Here is an 18514-nt window from a genome sequence, read left to right as displayed (position 1 = left end):
ATATTATAAACTAACCATACTCACAATAACACCTCAGTCTCACAATTACTCATATCAATAGCATAATCAGCTAGCGAGCGATAATAATAAAACTCGGATGACAACACTTTCTCAAAACAATCATAACATGACATAACAAAATGGTATCTCGCTAGCCCTTTCTGAGACCGCAAAACATAAATGCAGAGCACCTTTAAAGATCAAGGACTGACTAGACATTGTAATTCATGGTAAAAGAGATCCAGTCAAGTCATACCCAATATAAACCAATAGTAATGAATGCAAATGACAGTGTGCTCTCCAGCGGGTGCTTTTTAATAAGAGGGACGATGACTCAACATAAAAGTAAATAGATAGGCCCTTCGCAGAGGGAAGCAGGGATTTGTAGAGGTGCCAGAGCTCGATTTTAAAATAGAGATTGAATAACATTTCGGGCGGCATACTTTCACTGTCAATGCAACAACTGTGAGATGGATGTATCTTCCATACTACATGCATTATAGGCAGTTCCCACGCAGAATGGTAAAAGTTTATACTCCCCCACCACCAACAAGCATCAATCCATGGCTTGCTCGAAACAACGAGTGCCTCCAACTAACAACAGCCCTGGGGGAGTTTTGTTTAATTATATTGATTTGCTTTGATCTTTTTGGATAATGGGACTGGGCATCCCGGTTACCGGCCCTTTCTCGTGAATGAGGAGCGGAGTCCACTCCTCTTGAGAATAACCCACCTAGCATGGAAGATATAGGCAGCCCTAGTGGAATCATGAGCTGCTCGAGCATACAAAACAGAATTTCATTTGAAGGTTTGGAGTTTGGCACATACAAATTTACTTGGAACGACAGGTAAATACCGCATATGGGAAGGTATGGTGGACTCATATGGAATAACTTTGGGGTTTAAGGAGTTTGGATGCACAAGCAGTATTCCCGCTTAGTACAAGTGAAGGCTAGCAAAAGACTGGGAAGCGACCAACTGAGAGAGCGACAACAGTCATAAACATGCATTAAAACTAATTCACACCAAATACAAACATGAGTAGGATATAATCCACCATGAACATAAATATCATGAAGGCTATGTTGATTTTGTTTCAACTACATGCGTGAACATGTGCCAAGTCGAGTCACTCAATTCATTCAAAGGAGGATACCATCCCATCATACCACATCATAATCATTCTAATAGCATGTTGGCACGCAAGGTAAACCATTATAACTCATAGCTAATCAAGCATGGCACAAGCAACTATAATCTCTAAATGTTATTGCAAATATGTTTACTTCACAATAAGCTGAATCAGGAACGATGAACTCATCATATTTACAAAAACAAGAGAGGTCGAGTTCATACCAGCTTCTCTCATCTCAATCAGTTCATCATATATCGTCATTATTGCCTTTCACTTGCACGACCGAACGATGTGTATAATAATAATACTGCACGTGCATTGGACTAAACTAGAATCTGCAAGCATTCAACTCAAGAGAGAAGGCAAATTAATATGGGCTCTTGGTTAAATAAACAATCATGCATAGGAGAGCCACTAAACATTTTCAATATGGTCTTATACTCTCAACCCCTCAAAGGAAAGAAAAGAAAATAAAACTATTTACACGGGAAAGCTCCCAACAAGTAAAAGAAGAATGAGAAATCTTTTTGGTTTTTCATTTTAATTTCTACGACAAGCATGGAAATTAAACTAACTAATTTTTTTGGTTTTTCTTAAGGTTTATCAAACACACAAGAAGAAAACTTGAAAAAGAATATTAAACTAGCATGGATAATACAATGAAAGAGTATGAGCACCGACGACTAGGATAGTGTGTGAACATGAATGTAAAGTCGGTGAGAAATATGTACTCCCCCAAGCTTAGGGTTTTGGCCTAAGTTGGTCTATGGCCATGGATAGCCTGGCTGATATCCGTAGTTGTAACTGGGAGGTGTAATCAGGATACCACTGGTTGGCCGTCTCCTCCGGATCCCACTGGTAAGATGATGCTCGATAAGGGTCCAGTGCAGGTTCCGGCTCGGGCTTAGGCTCTGGAGTGGATGCTTGGCCTCAATGAGCGTACACCGCTTCCGGCGTGACAAGATAATTATCTGCAGTCAAATCAAACAATAGAGGTGCATGCAGAATAATAGTCTCATTGTGTTTCTTGTTAAATCTCAAGTTATACAGGAGCATCTTATCATCATTATGAACAATAAACCCATGTGCTACCATGCTCCTGTAATCTAAAATATAAGGAGGCAATATTGTCTCCTCTTTCTCATGGTGCCTAATAGGTATCTCAAAGTGTCTAGCAAGACGTGCAGCATAGATACCTCCAAGGATGGGGCCTTTTGTACGATTCAGGTTTAGACGTTTAGCAATAACGGCACCCATACTAAAACTATTATCACAAAACAAGGCATGGAATAGAATAATAATATTTGGGACACTGAAGTTTCCACTATTTCCATGACCAATCAAGCATCTACTAGCAAATATGGCAAAGTAGCGTAAAACAGGAAAGTGTATGCTAGAAATTCTCGCATCGGAACCCTTCTTTGGATCCCCTACAGTGATAGTGTTAACAAAGCCATCCACATCCCTAAGATGTGGTTCCTCTAATTCTCCCTCAAAGGGTATCCTACATACCACGTAGAAATCACGTAAAGACATTTCCCTAAATTCATCATATAAATGAAATGATACTGAAGGCGGTGACTTCTTAGGATAATAATAAAAGTTTTGCACGAAGGTATTGGTGAGTAAGAGATACTGATCGATTCGGTCGTGGAGGAAATCGGTGAGGCCTGCATTCTCGATCAAAGAATAAAAATCTTCATAAATTCCAGCTTCTCTCAAGAAATCATCGCATGGCCATTCACATGGCCGTATTTCCGCTATGCGAGGAAGATTATATTTGGCATTTTCCTTCTCTTTAGCTTGTTTTTCCTGGGAGCCTTGGCTAGAAGAGCCCCTCAAAATCTCTTTAACATTTTCTGAAAATTTCTGAAATTTTAGTAACTTCAAAATAAAAGTGAATAAGACTAAACAAGATTGGTGGCAACTACTCCTACAAGTGCCTAGAGCCTATATCATGCATTATAATTACTTGGAACCTCATAAATTTAACATGCAAGCTCAAGAACAGGGTCACCAAGGCATGAAGGATTTGCAATGAATAAAGCACTAGAACAAAAACTATTTGGACCAATGGAGGAGTCACATACCAAGCAACAATCACCCATAGCAGTTTTGTGAATGGAGCTTTGAGCAAGGAGATCGAAAATCACAGCAAAATGAGCTAGAACTCGTGCTTGAGCTGGATGGGGATTTTTTGGGAAGAAGATGGAGTGTGTGGGTGCTGGCATAAGTGGAGGGGGGCACCAGGGGCCCACAAGATAGGGGGCGCGCCCAGGGATGGTGGGCGCGCCCTCCACTCTCGTGGCCTGGTGCTAGCCCCTCCTGCAGTGATTTTAGTGCCTAAAATCCTCAAATATTCCATAAAAAATAATACTAAATTTGCAGGGCATTTGGAGCACTTTTATTTTCGGGATAATTTTTATTGCACGAATTATTCAGAAAACAGACAAATAATACTATTTTTTCTTTATTTATTTTAAATAACAGAAAGTAAAAAAGAAAGTACAGAAGGTTGTGCCTTCTAGTTTCATCCATCTCATGATCATCAAAATGAATCCACTAACAAGGTTGATCAAGTCTTGTTAACAAACTCATTCTGAATAACACGGAACCGGAGAAATTTCGAAGTGACACTAGGTTACCTCAACGGGGATATGAACATCCCCAATAATAATAATATCATACTTTTTCTTGACAGTAGGGAGAGGAAATTCGAAACCTCCAATAATGATTGATGGAATTTTCTCAATAGAATTTATGCTATGAACTTGAGGTTGTTTCCTCGGAAAATGTACCGTATGCTCATTTCCATTAACATGAAAGGTGACATTTCCTTTGTTGCAATCAATAACAGCACCTGCAGTATTTAAAAAGGGTCTACCAAGGATAATCGACATACTGTCGTCCTCAGGAATATCAAGAATGACAAAGTTTGTTAAGATAGTAACGTTCGCAACAGCAACAGGCACGTCCTCACAAATGCCGACAGGTATAGCGGTTGATTTATCAGCCATTTGCAAGGATATCTCAGTGGGTGTCAACTTACTTAATTCAATTCTACGGTACAAGAAAAGAGGCATAACACTAACACCGGCTCCTAAATCACATAAAGCAGTTTTAACATAATTTCTCTTTATGGAGCAAGGTATAGTGGGTACTCCAGGACCAAGTTTCTTAGGTATTCCACCCTTAAAGGTATAGTTGGCAAGCATGGTGGAAATCTCAGCTTCAGGTATTTTCCTCTTATTAGTGATGATATCTTTCATATATTTAGAATAAGGGTTTGTTTTAAGCATATCAGTTAAGCGCATGCGTAAGAAAATAGGTCTAATCATTTCAGCAAAATGCTCAAAGTCCTCATCATCCTTTGTCTTGGATGGTTGAGGTGGAAAGGGCATGGGTTTCTGAACCCATGGTTCTCTTTCTCTACCATGCTTCCTAGCAACAAAATGGGTTTCTGAACCCATGGTTCTCTTTCTCTACCATGCTTCCTAGCAACAAAATCTCTCTTATCATAAAGTTGGTTTATTGATTGTGGGTTATCAAGACCAACAGCAGGTTCAGTTTCTATATCATTGTTATTACTAGGTTGAGCATCTACATGGACATCATTATTATCATTATCATCAGGTTCATGTTCATCTCCGAATTGTGTTTCAGCATCAGAGATAGAAGTATTATTAGGATTCTCGGGTGTTTCTACATTAGGTTCACTAGAAGCATGCAAAGTCCTATCCTTCTTCTTTTTATTCTTCTTAGAAGAACTAGGAGCATCTAGATTATTATTCTGAGAATCTCGTTCAATTCTCTTAGGGTGGCCTTCAGGATACAAAGGTTCCTGAGTCATTTTACCAGTTCTAGTAGCCACTCTAACAGCAAAGTCATGTTTATTATTTAGTTCAACTAGCAATTCATTCTGAGCTTTAAGTACTTGTTCAGCTTGAGTAGCAACCATAGAAGCATGTTTACTAGTGAGTTTAAGTTCACCTTTAACTCTAGCTATATAATCATTCAAGTGTCCTATCATATAAGCATTATTCTTCAATTGTCTACCAACATAATCATTGAAATTTGTTTGTCTATTCATGAACTCATCATATTCATCTAAGCATGGACTTTGAAATTTAGTAGATGGGATTTCATCTTTATCATATCTATAGAGAGAATTTACCTTTACTACCTGTGTGGGGTTATCAAGACGATGTGATTCTTCAACAGGCGGTATATTAAGACCATGTATTTCTTCAATAGGAGGTAAATTCTTAACGTCTTCAGCTTTAATACCTTTCTCTTTCATTGATTTCTTTGCCTCTTGCATATCTTCAGGACTGAGAAATAGAACACCTCTCTTCTTCGGAGTGGGTTTAGGTATAGGCTCAGGAGTTGGCTCAATTAGTTCAGGAATTGCCTCAGGAATTGACTCAGGAAGAGTCCAATTATTCTCATTGGTCAACATATTGTTCAATAATAATTCAGCTTCGTCGATAGTTCTTTCCCTGAAAACACAACCAACAGAACTATCCAAGTGGTCCTTGGAAGCATCAGTTAGTCCATTATAGAAGATATCAAGTATTTCATTTTTCTTAAGTGGATGATCAGGCAAAGCATTAAGTAATCGGAGAAGCCTCCCCCAAGCTTGTGGGAGACTCTCTTCTTTGATTTGCACAAAATTATATATTGCCCGCAAGGCAACTTGTTTCTTATGAGCAGGAAAATACTTAGCAGAGAAGTAATAAATCATATCCTGGGGACTACGCACACAACCAGGATCAAGAGAATTAAACCAAGTCTTAGCATCACCCTTTAATGAGAACGGAAATATCTTAAGTATGTAATAATAGCGAGACTTCTCATCATTAGTAAACAGGGTAGCTATATCATTTAACTTGGTGAGATGTGCCACAACAGTTTCAGATTCAGTCCCATAAAAGGATCGGATTCAACTAAAGTAATAATCTTAGGATCAACAGATTTAAATCCCAAGTGACTCAGAGAATAGAGCTATGCTCCCCGGCAACAGCGCCAGAAATTAGTCTTGATGACCCACAAGTGTAGGGGATCGCAACAGCTTTTGAGGGTAGAGTATTCAACCCAAATTTATTGATTCGACACAAGGGGAGCCAAAGAATATTCTTGAGTATTAGCAGTTGAGTTGTCAATTCAACCACACCTGGATAACTTAGTATCTGCAGTAAGGTATTTAGTAGCAAAGTAGTATGATAGTAATGGTAATGATAGCAAAAGTAATATTTTTGGGTTTTGTAGTGATTGTAACAATAGCAACGGAAAAGTAAATAGGCGAAGCACAAGATGTGAAAAACTCGTAGGCAATGGATCAGTGATGGATAATTATGTCGGATGCGATTCCTCATGTAATAGCTATAACATAGGGTGACACAGAACTAGCTCCAATTCATCAATGTAATGTAGGCATGTATTCCGAATATAGTCATACGTGCTTATGGAAAAGAACTTGCATGACATCTTTTGTCCTATCCTCCCGTGGCAGCGGGTTCCTTACGGAAACTAAGGGATATTAAGGCCTCCTTTTAATAGAGAACCGGACCAAAGCATTAACACATAGTGAATACATGAACTCCTTAAACTACGGTCATCACCGAGAAGTATCCAGATTATTGTCACTTCGGGGTTGTTGGATCATAACACAATATATGTGACTATAGACTTGCAAGATAGGATCAAGAACACACATATATTCATGAAAACATAATAGGTTCAGATCTGAAATCATGGCACTCGGGCCCTAGTGACAAGCATTAAGCAGAGCAAAGTCATAGCAACATCAATCTCAGAACATAGTGGATACTAGGGATCAAACCCTAACAAAACTAACTTGATTACATGATAAATCTCATCCAACCCATCACCGTCCAGCAAGCCTATGACGGAATTACTCACGCACGACGGTGAGGATCATGAAATTGGTGATGGAGGATGGTTGATGATGATGACGACGACAAATCCCCCTCTCCGGGGCCCCGAATGGACTCCAGATCAGCCCTCCCAAGAGAGATTAGGGCTTGGTGGCGGCTCTGTATCGTAAAACGCGATGAAACTTCCTCTCTGATTATTTTCTCCGCGAGACGAAATATATGGAGTTGGAGTTGAGGTCGGCGGACCTGCAGGGGGCCCACGAGACAGGGGGGCGCGCCCAGAGGGGGTGGGCGCGCCCCCCACCCTCATGGACAGGGTGTGGGCCCCTTGGTCTTGATTCTTTCACCAGTATTTTTTATATTTTCTGAAGCTTGTCTCCGAGGATTTTCATGTCATTCCGAGAACTTTTGTTTTCTACACATGAAACAACATCATGGTAATTCTGTTGAAAACAACGTCAGTCCGGGTTAGTTTCATTCAAATCATGTAAGTTAGAGTCCAAAACAAGGGCAAAAGTGTTTGGAAAAGTAGATACGTTGGAGACGTATCAGTGTATAAAATGGACAATCTCTTTCAAAGTATCAGGGTTTCGGACAAAAACTCATCTGTTAAAAAGAAATTTCATTTTTTAAAATAACCTAAGTATTACCAAATTAAATGTAATGATAAAGCACAATAATATTAAATAGAAGAAAAAATAATCACTGAAAAATCTATTTTTAAAGTGAAGTTATTCACAAACTAGTGATTCACACAAATTTCAAATGATTCAAATTTAAACTATTCAAATTTGAAAACTACTGGCACTAATAGAAAGTTTGTAACCTTTTTTACCTAAAAAAAGATTCACAAAGAAACTCTAAATAAAGCAAAAAAAACAACTCAGAAATAAAAGAAAATAAATAAAGCAGAAAACAACGGCCTGCATACGACTAGAAACCCAACCTATAGTTGGGCCAGGATTCAGGCCCGCAAGGCCCAGTAGGCCCATAAGGGCATCGCGACAGAGGTAGGCCCAGAAGGTTTGGATTAGAGAGGAGCTCAATGCAGTGCCCTCGCCGGGGCTTATAAACAGGTCGAGGCGCCCCTCAACTAGCAAGGTGGGACTAAACATCCATCGCAGTGCGCCGTGCCAGGAACAGGTCTTTAGTCCCGGTTGGTGGCTCCAACCGCGACTAAAGACCCCCCCCCCTTTAGTCGCGGTTGGAGCCCCCAACCGGGACTAAAGGCCTGCGCTTCCCACCACTTGGCCTGGCCAAAATAGACCTTTAGTCCCGGTTGGGGGCTCCAACCAGGACTAATGGCCACTCCTATATAAGCAGCACTTGATTTTTTTTTCATTTTCCCTCTGCTTCTTCGTCTCTTCGACCACTACGAACAATGGATCGCCGCCGCCCCCGACATACCGCCTGCCCTGACGCCATTGCCGCCCACGCCGTCGCCGCCCCTGACGCACCGCCTACCCCAACGCCGTTGCCGCCCCGGACGCACCGCCTGCCCCGACGCCGTCGCCGCCCACACAGTCGCCGCCCCGGACGCACCGCTTGCCCCGACGCCGTTGCCGCCCCCGACACCCCCCCCCCCGTCGCCGCCCCTGTTGCGTGTTGCCTCCTCCTCGAGCTCGCGCGCCGTCGCTGTCGCCGACGACTCGCCTCGCCTCGCTTGCCATCGCCCCGCTATGAGCCCCTGCCGCCATGGCCGCCCTCCCATAGATCGAGCCCGCACACACACACACACATGTTAATTAGAAATGTTAGATGAATTTTAGATGTACTTTTAGTTATCAAAATGTTAGATGAATTTTAGATATAAATGTTAATTAGATGAATTTTGACATTTTCACTAGATGAGTAGATGTATATTGAAAAAAATTTAAATGTTAGATGAATTTTTCACTAGATGATTAGATGTATATTGAAAAAAGTTTGAATGTTGCATATTTCACGATGCAACATTTGATCGAATGTAACTAGATGCAAGAATTTTGACATATGTCAAAGTTTGAATTTTGACATATGTCAAAGTTTGAATTTTGACATATGCAACATTTGATCATATGTCAAAGTTTGAATTTTGACATTGTATAGCAATTAGTATTTGCAAAAGTTGCATATTTTAATATTGTATTTGCAATTAATTAGTATATATGTATGTATCGTACAATAGATTCTCTTAGTCCTTTAATAAGGGATTTATCAAGAAAGCCCCCATTATGGATGTGCACAAGTTGATTCAATTTTTTTCTGATCTCATCTATATATATTCTTCTATATGTCACGTTGCATGTCAAAGTATTGAACAAATCTATGGCTTCATCATTAGCCAGAAGTAACAAGCGCATGATGGTACGAAGCTCTGCAAAGTTATTTTTGGAACGGAGTTCCTGATAGAATAATTCACTTTTTGGTACGAATTTCAGCAAAGGCCTTCCAATAGCGATATTCGGAAGGCTCTTGCTGAACTTCGTACCAAAGATCTAATTATCCTATCCGGGACTCCGTTCCAAAACAATTTGGAGAGCTTCGTACCATTATGCGCCTGTTACTTCAGGCTAATGATGAAGCCATGGTTTTCTTGAATCCTTTGACACTAGACAACATGACATATAGAAGGGTAGATGAGATCAGGAAAAATATGGATCATTTTCTGCACATCCAGATTGGCGCCATTTTGTTAAACCCCTTACAGGTTAAGAAAATCTGTTATGATTCTGAATCATGTTCCTAGACAGGGACTGAAGGTTCCTCGTATATTAAGAAATCACAATCCAAACATTTAAAAAATGTTACATTTGCATAGAATTTGTTCTTGACGTCAACGATGCCCAGCCCACATCCTCGTCATCGACCTGTTCGCGATGACGTCTTGCTTCAGAGGCGCCATGTCCGGGACTGGGCTCTGCCAGGCTAGCACTGGGAGGTGCTAACCTCAGGGGCGCACATCTTGGTGAGGAACTTGGGTCCCATCGTCGACCCGGAGCTTCTTTGGTGGCGGGCGCGTGGGCCACATTCGGTGCGGAGGCTGGTGTCTCCCACGGAGGTGGTACGTCACTGTCGCTACATGGTTGCGTTGGACGTCAGGTTCTCCAATACCTGGCAGGTTCTTCAGGATCTCACACGAGCTATGATCATGTGATGGTTCCTTCTCTTTGGGTGTTCACCGCGACTGAACTAGATTATTCAATAGTATTTGATCAGTATTAGCTAGTGATGTATTCGAGATAATATTCGAGATTATATTATTCGGTAATATTTGAGACGATGTATTCGAGATTATATTCGATGATGCATATCAATTGTCTGGATTATTCAAGATGCATATTATCTACTATGATTTAGTTTTTCCTTACTGATTGCATGCATGCATTCTAATTTGAATACAAAATTGTTTTATCTTTCTTCTGGATTAGTTAAATATAAGCTATGGACAATACCGGCAGAGAAGGAGAAGAGACCCTGTTCGACATCATATGCTCCCCGAGCCTAGATGAGAATGAAGAAGATGACGGCTCGCAATATCTGAACCCTACCGGTGAGGGTATGATATTTGATGAAGACGAACGAAAAGATGAAGTCCAGAACTTCAATGATGAAGGAAATGTTGTTCTTGAAATAGCAAAGACCGGCGAGGTATATTTATATATGTAGGCATCCGATGATCATCACATGTTTTAATTGATTTGTATATATATTAATGAATCGATCTTTCTTCTTTTAGCCTTCCGGATCGAGAAATCTTCTGCAAGCAGCAAGACAGTTCGAGACGTGGCCAAAAAGTTGAAGGATGGCTATAGTATAACACAGATGCCATCAAACCTAATGGCGAACCACGCGAACCTAAGAAGAATGCGGACAAGTTCATTCGTCAATGCAGAGTTATTGTCAAGGACCAAATCCCGATCTCCATTCAAGAATGGAAAAAGCCAGCAAAGGAACATCTAGATGTTACTTTTGTCGATCAAAGAGCAAAAGATCAGCTTTGGCAATCTCTCATGTCACATTTCGCCCTACCAGATCATTTCACAGATGCAGATGTGGAGAAAGTCAAGAACGCCGCTCTTAGGAAGATGGCGATAGCATTCAACAACCACAAGAAAAGTATATGGTCCGCGTACGTCAAAGCAGGAAAGAAGACTCCAGAATTCAAGGGAACACTGGAGAAGGCAAGAGATCACTGGGACGCTTTCGTGAAATTCAAGGAATCAAAAATAGCTCAGGAATAGTCGAGAGAAAACAAGATTAATGCCGCGAAAAAGTAGTGGCACATAAGATGGGGCCAGGTGGCTACGAGGTGGCCCGACCTAAGTGGGGCCTTGCTGAGCAACAGATGCTCGATGCAGGGGTCAATCCAGTTACATTGAGCTGGCCCCCAGGGTCAGGACTTGGTTCTATGTGCATGGGGGGATGTTAGACCCAAAGACAGGCGAGGTTTTGGAGCCGGCAAGTCTTAAAAGGAGCCACCGATAGTTTACTTATTGCAATAGAAGAGGTATGAACGGGGGTGTTCACGCCCAACAGAGAGAACGACGAGCTTACGCGTGCCCTGAAGAATCCTGAACACCCGGGAAGAACACGAGGCAAAGGCGTTGTTCCGTGGTTTGAGGGTTTTGCGGGCTAGAACACCGACTACAGAAGTCGTGCGAGAAAGAAGCAGCAGGAGGAGTAGAAGAGGAAGCTGGAGGAGGAGGAGAGGAAGCAGGAAGCAGACCGCCTTCACATCGTAGAATCAAAGCACGCGGAGTTGGCACTCGCTCTCTAGCGGCACCAGTAGCAGATCGACTCACTTAGCCAGGAAAGGGGGTCTCAGCAGCGGCGGCAGCAAGCGGATCCAGCATTGGATAGCACCGTCCCATCCATGCCGAGAAACAACATGGTTCCGCCCAGGGCGATGATGCACAGCTAGATAGATACCCTATGGATGATATCATAGATACGACAACTTTTGAGCTACACATTAAAGTGAAGAACATATCCATGAAGGTGGAGGACGGCTTTGCTTATACAAATCCCCCTGAAGCAACCTTCCATTGCAATCCGATTCCAGCTGGCTATGCTCGTGTCGAGGTTGATGAAGTGGTGGCATGATATTCGGGGCTAGAGCTTGACATTCCTGGAGGTGACTACGGGCACACACTGGAAGAGGTCGTACATCGTATCATTCTATGGAGAGCAGATTGCATCGTCTTTCCAAGGCTACTGACACAGCATCGGCCGACTCCTCCTCCAAGTCTGCCGCCACCTCAGCAGACTCCTCCTCCTCCAAGTCTGCCACCGCCTCAGCAGACCCCTGCTCCTCCAACTCCGCCGCCGCCTCAGCAGACTCCTCCTCCCCCAAGTCAGGCACATCGTCAGCGGTCTACGCCGCCTCAGCAACAATGGAAGAGAGGCGCCGCAGCTACGTCGGCTAGCGGTACAACAGGAGGCAAGAAATTCAGATATGGTCCAAGCCTCAAGCTGCTTCCAGGGTTGCCTTACGACCTGACTGATGAGGAAAAAGAAGCCGAAGTGCGAGCCCAATTAGACGCCCATTTTGGACCGAAACCGCCCCACCATCAAAGGAGATCATACCTGAGCATGTCATACAACAATTTATTGATAATGCTAAACCAGCTGTCAAGCATAGGGACTCGAATTATGAGCGCTCTATTAGGAAGTCATATTAAGCAAAAAAAAGGAGTCGAGCTTGAGCTCGAGCCAAGCAGCTGGCAAAAAATGCGGGAAAACTGTTCCCATCTAGGAGAACAAGCAATGCAATCGATCCCCCCGCTACAAACACATGTGAGTACCGCCAATCAACAGCTGGTAATAACCGACGATCATAGAAGGCAGGCTAAAGAGGCCGGTATCACTTTGGAACAACTCCTAGGCATCGAGGACTGTGAAACGTTTACAGAGGAGCAACTAAAATGGAAATATGTCTACGACAAACCTATGGTCAAGCCTGAGCAGATCCCGAAGCTCTCAACGAGAATGTATGAATTGCATGAATGGTACTTGAGAGAAGAAAATACTACAAATCGAGAGTCCCTCATGGTGAAAGTCGGGGCAGAGTATTACTACCATGAAAAAGAGTTGTGGGTTGAGTTTGGAGAAATGTACCAGTTACTCAATCAAGAAGCACTCGACAAATCTCTCGTCGGTTGCTATTGTCTGTAAGTGATTTCTTTATGTAATTTAAGTCTCTAGCTAGTTGTATGTGTGTGTGTATGTGAATGGTCGTACGAGAAATTCGATGATATATATATGATCGGTTCTATGAGAAATTCTATTTATATATATGCATAACATGTACAATATGTAATAGCGTAAAATATGTTTGAAATGAAAAAAATGAAAAACACTAAATTAAAAGGAAAAACAAATCATAAACACATAACCCCCTAAACCCTTTAGTCCTGGTTGGAGGCTCCCTGCATCCCGGCGCGGGCTCATGCCACGTGGTGGGCCTTTAGTGCCGGTTCGTGACGAACCGGCACTAACGGGGGAAACCTTTAGTCTCCATCCTTTAGTGCCGGTTGCAGAACCGACACCAAAGGGCCTTATGAACCGGGACAATAGCCCGATTCTGCACTAGTGTACATACATATAAAACATATATAAAAAGAACTAGGAACATTTATGACATTCAAGTTGTATAGGGCGCACGAGGTGCACCCCAAAGCCCGGTGCACCAAATACATTTCCATTCACACTGGCCATAGTGGGGGTAACATAACTCGTATCATGTACTTGGAACTCGTAAACATGCTTATGTGGCAGACAATTAAGAAAGAAAGAGAGGGTTATAGTAACATAGGTAGATACCACATCATAATAAATGTTATGCTACTATGTATCATGCATGGCAATAAATGAGACCATCTATGATACTACTTTATGATACTATGCACTGTGGATATAGTATCTACTAGCAAGATGCCCATGCGTTGCACGGAACATCAAGATGCATTTGTATGAGTAGTTTATCTTGTGGCAGAAAAGATAAATGATGGAAGGCCTTATTTACAAATGTGAAGAGGGGTGTGAGTATCTTTTTTGTAAAATTGTCATTATTTCCTTCCTATCCGTCAGATATAAATCTGACGGCCTATATTGCAGGATGGCACGCACACCATCATCACCAACTCTGTTTTTTATAAGAGTAGAGATACTAGTATCATATGCATGATACTAACATATGTTACTCCCCACTAGGGATGCAAGCGGGCGTCCCACATAGTCCCACATAAATAGAGGATTAGTTCAAATTGAACTAAATCTAAGAGGGGTATTTATAACTAACCGAAACATATTTTGCATATGAAGCGGGGCGGATCGGGCGCCGCCCTGCACCCCTACTCCTCACTATGACCAGCCTCAACCCGGTGATACCGGTAATTAACCGATAAAGGGAAGCAATGACATACACTATGTTTTTGACTCTTGTGAATCTGGAAGTAAAAGAGCGTTCGTATCTTCACGCCGCCCTCTATTTAATAGCTAGCCCTGGTTAAGACCAATGCTGCCTAGCCATCACCATCAGTCACACCTTTTTTTTTAGAAAGAGGTTGAAATCCCCGGCATCTGCATCACACAAATATGTTTAGTAAAGTTGATGTAAGGTGACGAGGCTAAAATCAGTCACACGGTTTAATAAGGAAAAAGTCACGTTTTTTAATATTTATGAATCAAGTGAGCAGGTTTAGCTTGTTGTACACTTGGCTAAACGGAAATCAAATTCCGGGTTTGATGTCTTACGTGAATCACCAAACCGGATCATCCCTCGGTGGTAGGCTACGACACCGTTCATAGCGAGACGGTAGTTACAACTTTATTAGTATTGATGCTCTATGACTCTACTCTTATGTAGATTATACATGAGTACATATCAATGATTGTCTGTCAATGATGTACATAGTGTTTCCTGGCACGAGCGTTCCCCACAGCTCCCGCCTACGCATTGACAGGCCATCCCACACCCAAAGCTACTAAACTAGTAGCTCAAATTATTCGTTCTACAATAGTGCTTCCTAGGTTAAGAGCTACCTTAGCTAACCTCTCATGCTTCTCTCTTTTACTCCTCATTCTTTAGTGTTTATATTTCTTTTGATTTGTCATAGAGAGCAAGGAAAACAATCAAATACAAAATTTAATCTTAACCATTTTTAAACCGATTAACCTTGACGGTCTTTTTTGTATTGTTTTAACAATATATTAGATTGATTCATGCATGCATGAAACCATATTGTTATCCCATAAGGAATGACACCTTACCTTTAATTGCAAACAAGCCGCTCAACTTACATTGCTTTAAATATAGCACCAGCTCGTGGGATTATTCATCTTTTTAGAAATTGGTCACGAAGCTAATTTAAAATAGATAACACCCAGCACACCGACAGAAATTTACGACAATAAACTATTGAGAACAAAATTAGAATATATATATATTGAAATCTATGCCGTTCCATATTCTCGCCATGTGAACGTATCCGGTATAGAAGTAAGTAGAGGGTTATCGCACGTTACAGTGCCTCATGACCTTCTACTTCAGTTGCTGAAAAAATAATCATGTGCTAGAGTCAATAATTTTCTATTAGGAATTACTGAACTCACTCACTTGTTGTCGTTAATCAAGACTTTTTTTGCTGACGTCTATCCTATAGAGGTAGTCAAATTGGACCAGTGATCGATTTCTAGGTTTCATCGTAAACCTAATTGGTTACTTCGAATTAGGTAATTAGTACCTACAATTATAGCTCCTATGGGATGTAAAATATATCTCATTGCATGTGATTGATGCTGTGGACTGCGGAGGGCTTGCTTGTGCTGAAAAAATGAATTATGGATGTTTTGAATGCCCTTGATGATGTTCAAAATAGGATCACCTACTTAGATACTCCCTCCGTTTTTATTTACTCCATATGTAGAATTAGTCGTTATTTTGTTGAATTCTGATTGTGAGTGAAGTTCTGCAACATATCATGTGTTTGCAAATTTGGTTATGCAAACACGACATTATATTTGACAAAAGAAATTGAGAACAAAATTGGAGTCTACCGCAAGTTATGGCTATGCATGAGCTGTCCGCAATCCTAAAACTCCACTACAACAATTGCAGGACAAGAAGCTGATGATGTACGAAGTTGGAGCTGGTTATCAAAGACTCGTGTCTTTGTTTGGGCTACACCTTCAACATAGGATATGTTGTTCTTGTTTTCACCTTTTCATTGCACACATTTTGAGTTATTTCTCTTTTTCATTTGGTTCAATGTATTGTAATCAAAGCAATGTGTGTATTGCTCAAGATGAATTATATTTTTTTTTCGACAAAGAGCCCTTTTATTAACTCAAACTGTAGCACCAATATGAGCTATACTCATCATCTAAATAAATAACATCTCACTTAAAAACAATTGAGAGGAAAAAGACGAGGTGCCCCCCTGCAGCAAACGGACAATGGGGCTGTCTATCCGAGCAATGATGTCCATTTTCTTTTGGCAAGATGAGTAGACCATGAAAACAACGACTAGACAGGGATGAAAAAGTGAGAGACCAAAGGATCAGACAAAGAAAATGGTTGCACACTTGCACACGCAAGAACACTCAGCCTACGAGGCTACGAGCTATACCTAGGTGCTCGCTGCCCGCTATTTGTACAGTACTGGAGTACTACTTTGGGTTTCTATTCTTTTGTTGCTGCATCTGTAGACTGTACACTGTGGACTGTGGTAGTAGACTCCCAGTATGCATGTATTACTGTCTGTTCGTCTCTCTGCGGTCCTCCCTTTCCAGGGAAACCAAACCATGCAGAAAGACTTGGCAACGGAACTGTGCAACGCCGCTGCTCCGCACATGCTTCCTGTCTCTCTCCCTCCCTCCCATGGCTCGTGACCAATTGGCAATTGCACACCGCCCATGGATCTTCCCCTGATCCGGATACAATCCTGCAGAAATGTGCACTGGGTTCCTGCGACAAAGAGAGATGCTACCGCATGAAGGTAGGGCAAATTAAGCAAGTGGCTCTCTGGGTTGGGGAGGGTGGATGGCCCTGAAGAAGAGGCTTTTCGCAGCATCTGCAATGATAAAAATTCCCTCTGGCGGCAGCTCCGCTGTAGCTGTAGGTTAGTAATCTGGAAAGAAAACATCAGTGCGAGTGCTGCTGCAGCAATGCGTTTGGTTGGCCATTGTTGCTGTCTTCTGCCGCGGCTAGCCCCACCACTAGCTTGCCCGGCCATTGAGGCGCAGCTGAACCTGATCAAGTTTTCAATCGGTGTATCATGCGTGTGTCCATATGCACGAGCAGAGATGCAGGATGACCACAAGCACTGGCTGGCCACCGCAGATCGATACGCATGATTGGGCATGAATTCTACCTACGCTTGCTTCCTCCCTCGGTCCCTCGTACTACGTACATGGAAAAAGAACTGTACACATGGATTGATTTTCCGGCGAGGAGCTAGCCTAGCAAGATTCCAAATACAAATGGGAAGACTGTTACGTCTGGTATACTGGCTGGGGCATACGGCTGTTGTCATCCTCGAGTAAGCATTTGCATGGACATGCATCTATCGTCCATCTGTAAAATCTGTATGTACATCTGCCGATGGCTGGTGTCGATGAGCTGTGTGTCCATGAAGCATCATGGCAGATGGGTCGTGATGATTTTTCAAGAAAAGAGGGAGCGTGTACAGTGAAATGTGTGCGAGGTTTCTGGTGTAAACTACCCCACAATTATTGAGCAATTGCCGGGAGCAAAAGGTACAATCACTGAAAATCTTGCACCCCCAAGAAGCGCCCGGTAATGATATGCATGCCCCTCCTGAATTTTCTTGCTCGGAGTAGGGGAGGAACTCTGTTGAAACTTGAAAACAAAACGAAATCTGTGAAATGATTTTCATTACAGGTATCCATGTTTCATATTCTCCTCCGAATCACAAGTTTGACTGGTGCCTGGGATTGAAAAGGATACATCAGGGTGCTTCCGCTAGCTATCTGATGTACCGCTTTATTTGTACCCAGTCAGTGAAATCTAATGTGGGAAAATAGTTCACATGCATTTAGGTAATTAAGGAAAAAAATACATATTTGGTTCTTCAATCTTGTCAGAGTCTAACTTTGCTCCATCAACTTCACGTGGAATATTTTTGTACCTCGAGTGTCAAAACTGTTTCACATGGTAGGCAATTTTGACAATAAAGTAGTTAAGGTTTCATGCATATGGCAGCCCTGTCGACACAAAATAGTACTACCTCTGTCTCAAAATAAGTGTCTCAATTTTGTACAAAAGTTGAGACACTTATTTTGAGACGGAGAGAGTATTATATGATTTTAAAACAAGAAAACACGATATATTATAAAATAGAATTTTTCTAGAAAAAATGCATACTTGAATTTTGAAAATGCAATTTTATAGCTACAAATGTCATCCATCCAAAATTCAAAGGTTTTATTTTCTACATTTGCATGTATTTTACTATATTTTCCTTTTTTAGTTCTCTAG

This window comes from Triticum aestivum, chromosome 2B (genome assembly GCF_018294505.1).
Source record: "Triticum aestivum cultivar Chinese Spring chromosome 2B, IWGSC CS RefSeq v2.1, whole genome shotgun sequence".
Lineage (NCBI taxonomy): Eukaryota > Viridiplantae > Streptophyta > Magnoliopsida > Poales > Poaceae > Triticum > Triticum aestivum.
Note: the sequence above shows the minus strand (reverse complement) of the source record.